Source organism: Scyliorhinus torazame, chromosome 10 (genome assembly GCF_047496885.1).
Source record: "Scyliorhinus torazame isolate Kashiwa2021f chromosome 10, sScyTor2.1, whole genome shotgun sequence".
Lineage (NCBI taxonomy): Eukaryota > Metazoa > Chordata > Chondrichthyes > Carcharhiniformes > Scyliorhinidae > Scyliorhinus > Scyliorhinus torazame.
The window spans coordinates 187,756,343-187,770,674 of NC_092716.1; the positions used below are offsets into that span (position 1 = coordinate 187,756,343).

Below are 14,332 nucleotides of genomic sequence, written 5' to 3' on the forward strand. Positions count from 1 at the left end.
TGCTTTCGAACTGACAAACTGGAGAAGCATCCACACAGGCGCCAATCGCCTCGAGCCTTGTTGGGTGGAGCACGCAGAAGCCAAGCTTAAACAGTGGAAAGAGCGTGCAGAATCCAGAGCGGCCCACCCACCTCATCAAACGTCACCTGCCAAATCTGGGGCAGAGTCTGGGGATCCAGGATTGGACTATTCATCCACCGCATAACCCTCCTCCCCAGAGTGGAAGCAAGTCATCCTCGACCATGAGGGACTGCCCAAGAAGACTTAAGTAACTTACAGCAATAGTTTTGTAATAAACAATCCTTTATCTTGTTTAAGATTAGAGTTTTGCTGCTGGTTATTTTTAAATTGAATCACAAGGGGCTACATACACTTCACACAAATTCTTAGCTCATGGACTACTTTGAGGAAATTACTTTTGTATGGTAGTGATGAAAAATAGAACCTTTCGCTTAGACCTGGAGCTTCTGGCTCAGAGGCAGGGACATCACTCAGTGCACCACAAGACCTCCATGATCAAAGATATATTGTTACATAATAAATAGAACCCAAGGACTTCTGGTGGCAGCCTTGGAGTGAGTGGTCGCACATTTGGTGGCTCCCGTTCAAGGTGAAATTTTCAGGTCCTTCCTCACAGAATTTGAGGGGTGTTTGCTGGCGAATGGTGCATAAGCATTGAAGGGTTACAATACTCCTCTGGTGGGGTCGGTTTATGGCTTACCAGACGTGGAGTGTGACAAGAGGTAGCATCTTGACCGCGAGAATAGTCGAGGTACGACACAGAAAAAGATGACAGAAGGCGCTGGGGCATTGTTGCCCGTCCAGTGGTCTACAGAGCAGCTTGTGAACTCTTTGAACAACAAGTTCCAGCAGCAGAGGAAGGAGGCCACAGATGACCTGGCTACAGTGGTGGAATCGCTTAGGGTGGCTATCAAGAGACTCCTCCTGAATGTGGAGGAGTCGATGGGGAAGCACGAGGACCAGCTGGCCTCGCAGAAGGCAGAGATGGTGCTGGTGGTGGACAGCCAAAAGAGGTTGAGGGAGAAGGCGGAGGACTGCAAGAATTGCTCCAGGAGGTAGAATCTCTGGGTGCCTGAGGGGATTGAAGGAGTGCAAGCCACCAAATACATGGTAAATATGCTGGTGAAGCTGATGGGGAGGCGGTCTTTGCACGGTCCTTTGAGGTGGATCAGATGCTGTGGAGGAGACTGAAGGCGGGGGGAGCCACCAAGGGCAATGGTGGTGAGGCTGATTATTTTCTCGATAAGGAGAAAATCTTGAAATGAGCGAGGCAGACGATGAAATGCACCTGGGAGGAGAATGAACTGAGAATATACCAGGGTCTGGGTGTGGAGCTGGCCAAGCGGCGGGCTGACTACAACTGGATCAAGGCTGCCCTCTACAAGGAGGGGGGGGGGGGGGGGGTGAGCATTGGCATGCTGTACCATGCTCATCTGTGGGTTACACATCAGAATCAGGAGCCGGAGGAGGCGAGTGAGTTTGAGACATCATGGAGTGGGAGGATATTGAACTTTGGAGATGTTAAATGTGGGGAATGTGGGTTCACAGGATAGGTGGATTGGTGAATTTAATGAGAATGGCAGCGGAGGGTGAGTGTGGTTTCTTTTATGTTTGGGTTTCCAGGTATGGGGGGGGTGAAGGGCGGATTTGCGGAAGGGGTTAGAGAGAGTCCCCGAGCGGGGACCACCATGCTAGCTAGTTGGCTAGTTAATGGGAGTGAAGTGGGGGCTCGACAGGAGGAGGGAGTGGCGAGGGGGGATGGGTTGGTTTTCTGTTTGGTTATGGGGGGGGGTGGGGAGTGGAGGGATGCTGATGTGAGAAATGCTGGTGCGGTGCAGTTGGTTAAGGAGGGACGGCAGCGGACATCTTGGGGAGGTCCCAGAGTGTGGGGCATGGACCATGGGGAGCTGTGTAAAGAAGGGATGCTGACTGCCAAGGAAGGGAGGTGGGGAGCCTTCCGACCCGGTTGATTACGTGGAATGTGCAGGGCTGACATGGCTGGTTAAACAGTTGCATGCTTTCACAGACTTAAAGAGTTTGAAGGTGGATGCTGTGTTTCTTCAGGAGACACACCTGATGCTGGGGTAAGACAGGGTGGGTGGGGAAGGTTTCCACTTGGGAGATGGATATGAAGACGAGGGGGGAGGGGGGGGGGGGGGGAGATGAGTTGCCGTTCTGGGTGGTGGGGGTGAGATTCCTCTATCTTAGGTTACAGGTGGAGCAGAGTTGGGCCCAGCTACATAAGTTGAACTTGCCGCATTTGGTGGAGGATATGAAGGTGGACGACAAGAGATGGGATGTGTTGCCCTTGTCTTTGGCAGGGCGTGTACAGACGGTGAAAATGACGGTGCTGCCCAAGTTTCTGTTCGTATTTCTGTATCTTTCTTCCTAAGTCGTTTTTTAGAAAGGTGAATAGGATTGCGAGGACATGGAACACCTCGTGGGCGAGGAGGGCGTTTCTGGAAAGGGATCGGTGAGGGTGGCTGCTGGCTTTGCCGAGCCTGTTGAATTACTGCTGGGCACAACTATCACAATGGTTAGGGTGGGCGGATGGTTAGGAAGTGGGCGGTAGAGGAGGGGCGATCTGGGGGCATGTGGAGGCAGCATTGTGTAGGGAGACCAGTTTGAGGGCACTGATGTTGGCACCCCTGCCGTTCTCGCCGATCCTTCGTGAGCCCGGTGGTGGCATCAGCATTGAGGGTTTGGAACCAGTGTAGGTAACACTTCAGACTGAAAGGCATGTCGCTGTGAGTGCCGATATGTGACAACCATAGACTTGCGTCAGTGCTGGACGCAAAGTTCCGGGGATGGCGGAAGGTGGGGATTGAGTACTTCAGGGATTTGTTCGTGAATGGAAAGTTTGCAGGCCTGGAGGAGCTTGAGGTGGTGTATCAGTTGCCTAAAGGAAACAGGTACAGGTACCTGCAGGTGAGGAACTTTGTTAGAAAAGAGGTGTCGTCCTTTCCGGAGCTGCCGCCTCCAGGGCTGCAAGACAAGTTGTTATCCAAGGATGACATTGGGGAGGGGCGAATAGCGGATATGTCTATATGGAGGGCTGATGAATAAGTTGGGCGCTCCTGAGGACGTCAGACGCAAGTGGGAAGAAGAGTTGGGGGCGGAGTTGGGGGCTGGGGTGCGGCTGGAAGCCCTGCGGAGGCTGAACGCTTCCCCATCGTGTGCGAGGTTAAGCCTCATCCAATTTAAGATGGCGCATAGAGCCCTCATGACAGACTCGAGGATGAGCCGGTTCTTTTCTGGGGTGGAGGATAGGTGTGGGTGGTGTGCGGAAGGCCGGCAAACCATGTGCATATGTTTTGGCGTGTCCGAGGTTGAGGGGGTTTCGGAAGGGGTTTTCACATGTTATGAATTCTGGGCATAGGGGTTGCTACGAGTCCGGAGGAGACAATATTCAGAATGTCAGAAGATCCAGGAGTTTGGGTGGAGAAAAAGAAAAAGGTGGCAGGCTTGAGATGACAGGGGTCTTGAGGGTTGGAGGATGGGGGGAGATGAGGAGGGTGGGTTGTTACCTGTTGCTGAGGTTGTATATTTGAAAAATGCCTTCAATAATAATATTTTTTTTAAAAAATAAAATAAATATAACCTAAGAAACACGAGCAGACCACATAGCCGCTTGAGCCTGCACTGCCATTTATAGAATCCCTACAGTGCAGAAGGAGGCCATTCAGCTCATCAAGTCTACACTGACCCTCTGAAAGCGCACACTACCCAGGCCCAATCCCCTGCCCTATCCCAGTAACCCCACCAAAGCTGCACATCTTTGGACTGGGGTGGAAACCAGAGCACCCGGAGGTGCTGATCATCTGCTTCACTTCACTTTTCCCTCCTGCTCCCCATATCCCGAGATTCCCTGAGACTCCAAACATTTACTCAACGATGGAGCATCCAAAACCCACTGGAGTAGTGTTCCAAAGATTCACAACCCTCTGAGTAAAGAAACTTCTCCTTATCTCAATCCTAAATGAGTTATCCTTCGTCTTGAATCTGTGCCTCTGCATTCTAGATTCCCCAGCCAGGGCCAAAAATACCCTCAGTATGCACCCTGTCAAGCCTCTTCAAAATTTGTATTTGCCCAGTATCCAGATGCAGAGAGTCCAGCAGTTAAGTAGAGAACCTTTGCCCTTGTGTTTGACTTGCTAAATGTATCACAAGGTTTCTTTAACTTTGGAAAGGTTTTCTCTGACACTGGATTATAAACTGTTGCTAACTTTTGGTTGGTTGAATTAGCTTTGTTTTATAGCCTTTGCTCGAGTCGCCAGGTATCTTTATGATACCGCCACGAGGTTCAAGTTCAAGTAACGATCAATAACTCAATACACCAATTAGTAAGATTCAAATCAAAGCACATATTATTATACACAGTAAATCGCTACTCATGCATAAATTATATTTCTAAGCTATTTCTACAACTAACAGGCCTATACTTAGCTTCGGACTGGCCCACCAGGTCAGGGGAACAAGTGGCCTTTAGTTCGGGTTCTGAGTCTGCGGGATTCAAAAGCTGGTATGGACTGGTAGCTAGGAGCGCCTATCTCGTAGCGAGCGTTGATTTGAGACTTACGTTCTTCTGGCGGCAGCTGAACAGGTCACTGTGAAGGGTTGGTTCGCGTTGCTGAGTGACCCTGTCAAGAAGGACGATTTGAACTTGGGGGCTTTACTTTATAGTTCCCAGGGGCTTCCCGCCTTTCGGGGCAGACCCCGTACCTGGCTTCAAGTGATTGGACTTTGTTCCAATCGCTTGGTTCGATTTCTCCAAAACTGGAGCTGTTCCCTGATCGATGGACGGTCTTTAGGTGTCCGTTAACCTCTTTTGTGTTGGCTCCTGCTGGCGCCGAGGAGTCTGGCTTGGCCTGGTTTACCTTAAATGTTTCGACTGTTCCCGGGGATCACTCATTAGTATGTAGATGGCCGCTATATTATTATGCCGATGGTTGCTGGTATCGATGCTGTCTGGGCTTTTGCAGAGTTTAATACACAGTAAACCTGCACCTGCTAGTTTCTGCCTGTGTTGGCTGAATTTCCCATCAGCCTTTGCTATTCTCCATTTTACAACGGGAATTGGCCAACACAGGTGGCTACAAAACTATTAAAGGTGGATTTATTCAGCATTAAACAAATAAACAGTATGTTTTATCCCCTGTCCTAGGTCCATAGTGACTACATATCAATTTGGGACACCAAAAAGAAACATACAAAAATCCTTTGACTCACTGTATCCACCCTCACGGACATGACTCATCACTTTCTTTGATTTTGAGGTTACAAGGGAATAAAAAATGTTTATTCAGAAACATGCAACTGCCACTCACAGATGGGTTCAAACAAATCCAACTGATCTCCCTGTTTGAATTAATGTTTCAAGTCGACAATCTGATAAATAGCTTCAAAGATAGAGATATTTGAATTGGCTAATGGTCTGCCTACCTTGGGGAAAATGAACATGTCTCAAACTCCATAAATAACCTTTAGAGTTCTTCTCCCTTCCTAGCGCAGCACATCATAATGCATCAAGACTAATACGACCTTCCTGTTCGGTCCTTTAGCTGCCTTGTTCAGATGCCCAAGATGTCAAACTAGGCATATTCTGTAAATAAGCCTCATTTCAACCCTGCAAGACATGTGTGATCAGAAGCAAAATAAACAATGTGATGTAACAGGGCCAAATGCTTCATTGTTGCTACATATCCATAACAGGCAAAGTTGGATTTTTTTCCTTTACAATTTCCTTCCCTTGCCTTCTGATGCATTCCTGACTTGCCTTGGCAAAGTTTCAGGGGAACCTAGATGGCCTTCAGTATCTTGTAATTTCTTATGTTTATGTGGAATATTTTTGTTAGCTATCGATTTTAAAATTCCCATCCTCATTTTGAAATTCTCCATGTCTTTGCCTCTCTGTATCTCTGTAACCTCCTACAGCCCCATAACCCTCATCTAATTCTACCTCTTCTACATCCCGAATTTAATCACTTCAACATTGGTGGCCGTCTCTAGGCCCCAAGCTCTGGAATACCCTCCTTACACCTCTCTTTCCTCCTTTAAAACACTCATTATAAGGGCGGCATTGTAGCACAGTGGTTAGCACTGTTGCAGAACAGCACCAGGAACCTGGGTTTGATTCCCGGCTTGGGTCACTGTCTGTGCATAGTCTGCACTTTCTCCTCGTGTCTGCGTGGATTTCCTCTGGGTGCTCCAGTTTATTCCCAAAAGTCCCGAATGATGTGCTTGTTAGGTAAATTGGACGTTCTGAATTCTCCCTCAGTGTTCCCGAACAGGCGTCGGAGTGTGGCGACTAGTGGGTTTTCACAGTAAGTTCATTGCAGTGTTAATGTAAGCCTACTTGTTTAGCACAGCTGCCTATGACGCTGCAGACCGGGGTTCGATCCCGGCCCGGGTCACTGTCTGTGTGGAGTTTTCACATTCTCCCGTGTCTGTGAGGATTTCGCCCTCACAACCCAAAGATTTGCAGGGTAGGTGGAATTGGCAATACTAAATTGCCCCTTAATTGGAAAAAAAATAATTGGGTCTCTAAATTTTTTTTTTTTTTTTTTTTTAAATGAAAGCCTACTTGAGACACTAATAAAGATTATTATAAAACCTACCTCTTTGGCCAAACCTTTGATCCTAAAATTGTCTTTTGTGGCTTTTGTCTTACTTTGTTTTATGAGGCTCCTGTGAAGTGTCTTAGGCACGATATATGTTGTTGTGTTGAGGAAAGGTATCAGGGAGTACAGAATCAAAACCCCCTCTTCCGATGTGGACAGTGAGTGGCAGACTATTTAACTGCAGCCGCATTACACTTCAGGGGTGAAATTCTCCGGTATCGGCGCGATGTCCGCCGACTGGCGCCAAAACAGCGAAAATCAGTCGGGCATCGCGCCGCCCCAAAGTGCGGAATGCTCCGCATCTTGGGGGGCCGAGCCCCAACCTTAAGGGGCTAGGCCCGCGCCGGACGAATTTCCGCTCCGCCTGCTGGCGGAAAAGGCCTTTGGTGCCCCGCCAGCTGGCGCGGAAATGAAATCTCCGGGCGGCGCATGCGCGGGAATGTTGCGGCCGCTGACGGCATTCCCGCGCATGCGCAATGGAGGGAGTCTCTTCCGCCTCCGCCATGGTGGAGACCGTGGCGAAGGTGGAAGGGAAAGAGTGCCCCCACGGCACAGGCCCGCCCGCGGATCGGTGGGCCCCGATCGCAGGCCAGGCCACCGTGGGGGCACCCCCCGGGGCCAGATCGCTCCGCGCCCCCCCCAGGACCCCGGAGCTCGCCCATGCCGCCTTGTCCCGCCAGTAAGGTAGGTGGTTTAATCTACGCCGGTGGGACAGGCATTTTAGCGGCGGGACTTCGGCCCATTCGGGCCGGAGAATCGCGGGGGGGGGGGTCCCGCCAACCGGCGCGCCGCGATTCCCGCCCCCTCCGAATATCCGGTGCCGGAGAATTCGGCAACCGGCGGGGGCGGGATTCACGCCAGCCCCCAGTGATTCTCCGACCCGGAGGGGGGTCGGAGAATCACGCCCCAGACCTATCCTGCTCTTATTGTCTCTCCAAATACACAGATAAACAGGCTCACTTTCTAGTCATCAGAAGCAGGAACAACAGCTGATCATACCCCCATCTAACTCAGCTGAGATCAAATAAAGCAGAGATCAGGAATCTATCATTCAAGGAAAGGACTTGCATTTCTTTGCAATAATCCAAACGAAAATACTACAGAAACTTTAAATGTGAAATAAAAACTGAAAATTCTGGAAATATTCAGCAGGACAAGCAGCACCTGTGGAGTGAGTTTTGGAGTTGACATTTCAGGTCTACAAATGATGAGCCACAGAACTAAAACGTGAAAACTGTTTTATTCCTCCACAGGTGCTGCCTGATCTGTTGAATTTTTCCAACATTTCCTTTTCTTTTGCATTTCTTTAGCACCCTTCAGTCTCAGGAAACCCCGCAGTGCTTTTAATATCAAATATATAGAGTAACCTAATCGTACGGAGCAAGGTCCAAAACTGTGAGAATCCGTTTTAGTGATATTGTTTGATAGATAATTGTTGGCACAAGTACACAGGTACAAACTCTACTTCTAATAGTGCCATGAGATCTTTAATGTTCACCTCACAGGCCAGATAGTGTTTCAGTTGCACAGAGCAACGTTCCCTCACTACTATCCTCATCTTTGGCACAGTGCTCCCTCACTACAGCCCCTCTGACAGCACAAGGCTCCCTCGCTTCTGTTCCCTCCGATAGGATGGTGCTCCGTCGCTTCTGCCTCCTCTGACACACAGCGCTCACTCGCTACTGTCTCCTCTGACAACAAAACGCTCCTTCACTACTGTCCCCTCTGACAAAACACTCACTCGCTACTACCCTCTCTGACAGCAAAAGGTTCTCTCTCACTACAGCCCTCTCTGCCCATGCAGCGCTGTCACTACTGCCACCTCTGACAGCATAACGCTCCCTCACTACTATCCCCTCACAGCATAATGTTCCCTCGCTACAACCCCCCCGACGCACAATGCTCCCCCTCTCCGCAAATGCAGCGTTCCCTTGCAACTGATCCTTTTACAGCACAACTCTCCCTCACTACTGCCCCTTCTGACAGCACAAGACTCTCTCGCTACTGCCCCCTCTGTCAGCACAGCACTACATCGCTACTGACCTCTCCACCAATGCAGCGCTATCTCGTTACTAGCCCCTGACAGCACAACACTCCCTTGCTACGGTCCCCTGACAGCACAACACACCCTCAATCCTGTCCCCTCCGATAGCACAACGCTCCCTCACTCCTGGCCTCTCTGACAGCACAATGCTCCCTCACTCCTGCCCCCCGACAGCACAACACTCCCTCGCTCCTGCCCCCTCTGACAGCACAACACTCCCTCGCTCCTGCCCCCCTGACAGCACAACACTCCCTTGCTACTGCCCCCTCCGATAGCACAACGTTCCCTCACTCCTACCCCCCGACAGCACAACACTCCCTCACACCTGCCCCCTCTGACAGCACAACATCCCTTGTTACAAACCCTTCGGACAGCACAACGCTCCCTCGCTACTGCCCCCTCTGACAGCACAACACTCCCTCGCTCCAGCCCCCTCTCGACAGTACAATGCTCCCTTGCTGCTGCACTCTCCATCAATGCAGCGTTCCCTCGCTACTGCCCCTCTTGCAGCACAATGCATCTCACTACTGCCCCTTGATAACACAACGCTTCCTCACTCCTCCCCCCTCTGACAGCACAGTGCTCCCTTGTTGCTGCCCTCTCCACCAATGCAGCGTTCCCTCACTGCTGACCCTCTTGCAGCACAATGCTCCCTCACTCCTGTCCCGTCTGACAGCACAACACCCCCCTCTACAACTCCTTTGACAGCACAATGCTCCCTTGCCCCTGCCTCCTCTGGCAGCACAACACTCCCTCGATACTGCACCCTCTGACAGCACAGTGCACCCTTGCTACTGCCCCCTCTGACAGCATAACGCTCCCTCGATACTGCCCCCCCATGATAGCACAACGCTCCCTGGCTACTGCCCCCTCTGACAGCACAACGCTCCATCGATATTGCCCCCTCTGACAGCACAGTGCACCCTTGCTATTGCCCCCTGACAGCATAACGCTCCCTCGGTACTGCCCCCCGTGACAGCACAACGCTCCTTCAACACTGCCCCCTCTGACAGCAGTGCTCCCTCGCTCCTGCCCCCTCTGACAGCACAACTCTCCCTCACTACTGCCCCCTCTGATAGCACAACGCTCCCTCGATACTGCCCCCTGGCAGCACAATGCTCCCTCGATACTGCCCCCTTTGACAGCATAGTGCTCCCTCGTTACTGCCTCCTCGGACAACACAGTTCCCCTCGCTACTGCCTCCTCGGACAGCACAACACGCCATTGCTACTGCCACCTCTGACAGCACGACATTCCCTTGCTATTGCACCCTCTGACTTCCCTCTCTGACTGCACAACGCTCCCTCTTTACTGCTCTCTCTGACAGCATAACACTCCCTTGCTATTGCCCCCTCTGACTGGCCTCTCTGACAGCACAACACTCCCTCACTACTGTCCCCTCCGAGAGGACAATGCTCCCTCACTCCTCTCCCATATGACAGCACAATGCTCCCTTGGTATTAGCCCCTCCAACAGCACAGCGCTGTCTCACTACTGCTCCCTCTGTCAGTGAGGACTCTCTCACTATTGCCCTCTCCAATGGCACCCGCACTACTTTCCCCCCCATACCGCATAGCGCTCGCTCACTACTGCTCTCTCCACCAGCACAGTATTCTCTCAGTATTACACCCTCCACCACCATCGCGCTCCCGTGCAACTACCCCCCTTAATTTGCAGATCCCCCGGAGTACACACTCCTGACGACGCAGCACACTCTTGTACTTCCACTCAGAAAGCACAATGTCTCCTCAATATTGCCCCCTTCAAGAGCTCACCGATTCCTCGCTACTGTCCCACAGCCCCTCCGTCAGCACAGCGCTCATTTAGTCCTACCCTGGCCTCCAGCACATAGCCCCTCCGACAGCACAGAGCTCCCTCGGCACTGCTTTCTCCGACAGCGCAGGTCTCTCTTGACACAGTTTCCTCAAACAGCACAGGGCTCCCTCATTACTGCGTCAAGTGATAGTGGAGCGCTTTCTCAGTGCTCCCCCCCATCCCCAATGATGCAGCACTTCCTCAATGCCCCCCCCGATAGTGCGGCATGCACTCCCTCCTCAATAGTGTTGCAGCACATCCTCAGTACTCCCCCCGAAAATGCAGCACTTCCCCAGTACTCCCCCCGAAAGTGCAGCACTTCCTCAGTACTCCCCCCACCCCGAAAGTGCAGCACGTCCTCAGTGCTCCTCCCCCCGAAAGTGCAGTACTTCCTCAGTACTACCCCCTTGAAAGTGTAGCACTTCCTCAGTACTCCTCCCCCAATAGTGCAGCACTTCCTCAGTACTCACCCCCCCGATAGTGCAGCACTTCCTCAATAGTCACAGTCCCCCGATAGTGCAGCACGTCCTTAGTACAGCCCCCCCCCCCCCCGGATAGTGCAGCCGCCCTCAGTACTCTTACCCCCCCGATAGTGCAGCACGCCTCAGTACTCACCCCACCGATAGTGCAGCACTTCCTCAGTACTCACCCCCCCGATCGTGCAGCACTTCACCAGTACTCACCCCCCAATAGTCCAGCACTTCTTAGTTCTCATCCTAATAGGGCAGCACTTCTTGGTTCTCATCAGACCCCGATAGTGCAGCACGCCTCAGTACTCACCCCACCGATAGTGCAGCACTTCCTCAGTACTCACCCCCCCCCCCCCCGATCGTGCAGCACTTCACCAGTACTCACCCCCCAATAGTCCAGCACTTCTTAGTTCTCATCCTAATAGGGCAGCACTTCTTGGTTCTCATCAGACCCCGATAGTGCAGCACTTCCTCAGTACCCCTCTTGATAGTTCAGCACTAACTCAGAAATTTCCCCCCCCCTCGACAGCGTAGCACTTCCTCCATGCTCCCCCCACCAAGTGCAGCACTTCCTCAGAACTTCCCCCCCCCCCATAGAGTAGCACTTTCTCAGTGCTCCCCCCCTCGATAGTACAGCACTTCCTCAGTGCTCCCCCTAATAGTGCAGCACTTCCTCAATACATCCCAGATTGTGCAGCACTGCCTCCTCTGCTAGTGCAGCACTTCCTCAATACTTCCCTGATAGTGCAGCAGTTCCTCAGTACTGACCCTCTGCTAGTGCAGCATTCCCTCAGTACTGCCCCCTGATAGTGTAGCACTTCCTCAGTACTCCCCCCCCCCCACGATAGCGTTCCCTCAATGTCCCTCCCACCACATTACAGCTCTCCCTCAATGTTTCTCCCCCACGACATTATAGCTTTCCCTCAATGTTTCAACCCCCACACCGAAATTACAGCTCTCCCTCAATGTTTTTCCCCGACATTGCAGCTCTCCCTCAATGTTTTTCCCCGACATTGCAGCTCTCCCCATTGCAGCTCTCCCTCAATGTTTTCCCCCAACATTGCAGCTCTCCCTCAATGTCCCCCCCCCATAGTGCAGCACTTCCTCAGTGCTCCCCCCGATAGTGCAGCACTTCCTCAGTGCTCCCCCCGATAGTGCAGCACTTCGTCAATACATCCCAGATTGTGCAGCACTGCCTCCTCTGCTAGTGCAGCACTTCCTCAATACTTCCCTGATAGTGCAGCACTTCCTCAGTACTGACCCTCTGCTAGTGCAGCATTCCCTCAGTACTGCCCCCTCTGATAGTGTAGCACTTCCTCAGTACTCACCCCCCCCCCCACGATAGCTTTCCCTCATTGTCCCTCCCACCACATTACAGCTCTCCCTCAATGTTTCTCCTCCCCGACATTATAGCTTTCCCTCAATGTTTCAACCCCCACACCGAAATTACAGCTCTCCCTCAATGTTTCCCCCGACATTGCAGCTCTCCCTCAATATTCCCGCCCCCCGACATTACAGCTCTCCCTCAAGGTTTCTCCCCTCCCCTAAATTACAGCTCGCCCTCAATGTTTCTCCCCCTCCCCTAAATTACAGCTCTCCCTCAATGTTTTCCCCCAACATTGCAGCTCTCCCTCAATGCCCCCCCATAGTGCAGCACTTCCTCAGTACTCCCCCCGATAGTGCAGCACTTCCTCAATACATCCCAGATTGTGCAGCACTGCCTCCTCTGCTAGTGCAGAACTTCCTCAATACATCCCAGATTGTGCAGCACTTCCTCAGTACTCCCCCCGACATTGCAGCTCTTCCTCAATATTCCCGCCCCCCGACATTACAGCTCTCCCTCAATGTTTCTCCCCCTCCCCTAAATTACAGCTCTCCCTCAATGTTTTCCCCCCGACATTGCAGCTCTCCCTCAATGCCCCCCCCCCATAGTGCAGCACTTCCTCAGTACTCCCCCCGATAGTGCAGCACTTCCTCAATACATCCCAGATTGTGCAGCACTGCCTCCTCTGCTAGTGCAGAACTTCCTCAATACATCCCAGATTGTGCAGCACTTCCTCAGTACTCCCCCCGACATTGCAGCTCTTCCTCAATATTCCCGCCCCCCGACATTACAGCTCTCCCTCAATGTTTCTCCCCCTCCCCTAAATTACAGCTCTCCCTCAATGTTTCCCCCCGACATTGCAGCTCTCCCTCAATGCCTCCCCCCCATAGTGCAGCACTTCCTCAGTACTCCCCCCGATAGTGCAGCACTTCCACAATACATCCCAGATTGTGCAGCACTTCCTCAGTACTCCCCCCAACATTACAGCTCTCCCTCAATGTTTTCCCCCCGACATTGCAGCTCTCCCTCAATGCCCCCCCCCCCATAGTGCAGCACTTCCTCAGTACTCCCCCCGATAGTGCAGCACTTCCTCAATACATCCCAGATTGTGCAGCACTGCCTCCTCTGCTAGTGCAGAACTTCCTCAATACATCCCAGATTGTGCAGCACTTCCTCAGTACTCCCCCCGACATTGCAGCTCTTCCTCAATATTCCCGCCCCCCGACATTACAGCTCTCCCTCAATGTTTCTCCCCCTCCCCTAAATTACAGCTCTCCCTCAATGTTTCCCCCCGACATTGCAGCTCTCCCTCAATGCCTCCCCCCCATAGTGCAGCACTTCCTCAGTACTCCCCCCGATAGTGCAGCACTTCCACAATACATCCCAGATTGTGCAGCACTTCCTCAGTACTCCCCCCAACATTACAGCTCTCCCTCAATGTTTTCCCCCCGACATTGCAGCTCTCCCTCAATGCCCCCCCCCCCATAGTGCAGCACTTCCTCAGTACTCCCCCCGATAGTGCAGCACTTCCTCAATACATCCCAGATTGTGCAGCACTGCCTCCTCTGCTAGTGCAGAACTTCCTCAATACATCCCAGATTGTGCAGCACTTCCTCAGTACTCCCCCCGACATTGCAGCTCTTCCTCAATATTCCCGCCCCCCGACATTACAGCTCTCCCTCAATGTTTCTCCCCCTCCCCTAAATTACAGCTCTCCCTCAATGTTTCCCCCCGACATTGCAGCTCTCCCTCAATGCCTCCCCCCCATAGTGCAGCACTTCCTCAGTACTCCCCCCGATAGTGCAGCACTTCCACAATACATCCCAGATTGTGCAGCACTTCCTCAGTACTCCCCCCAACATTACAGTTCTCCCTCAAGGTTTCTCCGCCCCCCCCCCCCCCCGGGAAATTACAGCTCTCCCTCAATGTTTTCTCCCCGACATGACCGTCCTCCCTCAGTGTTTCCCCTATCGAGCACTCCCTCAACAGGACTCCTCTGACAATGCTCTGGGATTCTATCCCTAAACCCTCTCGCCTT

General features: G+C 52.2%; 1 protein-coding gene across 4 annotated transcripts in view; it reads right to left on the reverse strand.

Moving 5' to 3' along the window:
* lrrc56 (leucine rich repeat containing 56) overlaps nt 1-14,332 on the reverse strand; it is a 307,392-nt gene that overhangs the window by 292,706 nt on the left and 354 nt on the right. For 3 of the 4 annotated variants that reach the window (XR_011933057.1, XM_072466142.1, XM_072466140.1), the window contains exon 2: nt 5,464-5,647. The exons of the other annotated variant lie outside the window; for it this stretch is intronic. The gene's annotated coding sequence lies outside the window, so the exon portion shown is untranslated. The remainder of the gene's footprint in view (nt 1-5,463; nt 5,648-14,332) is intronic. 4 annotated transcript variants of the gene reach the window in all.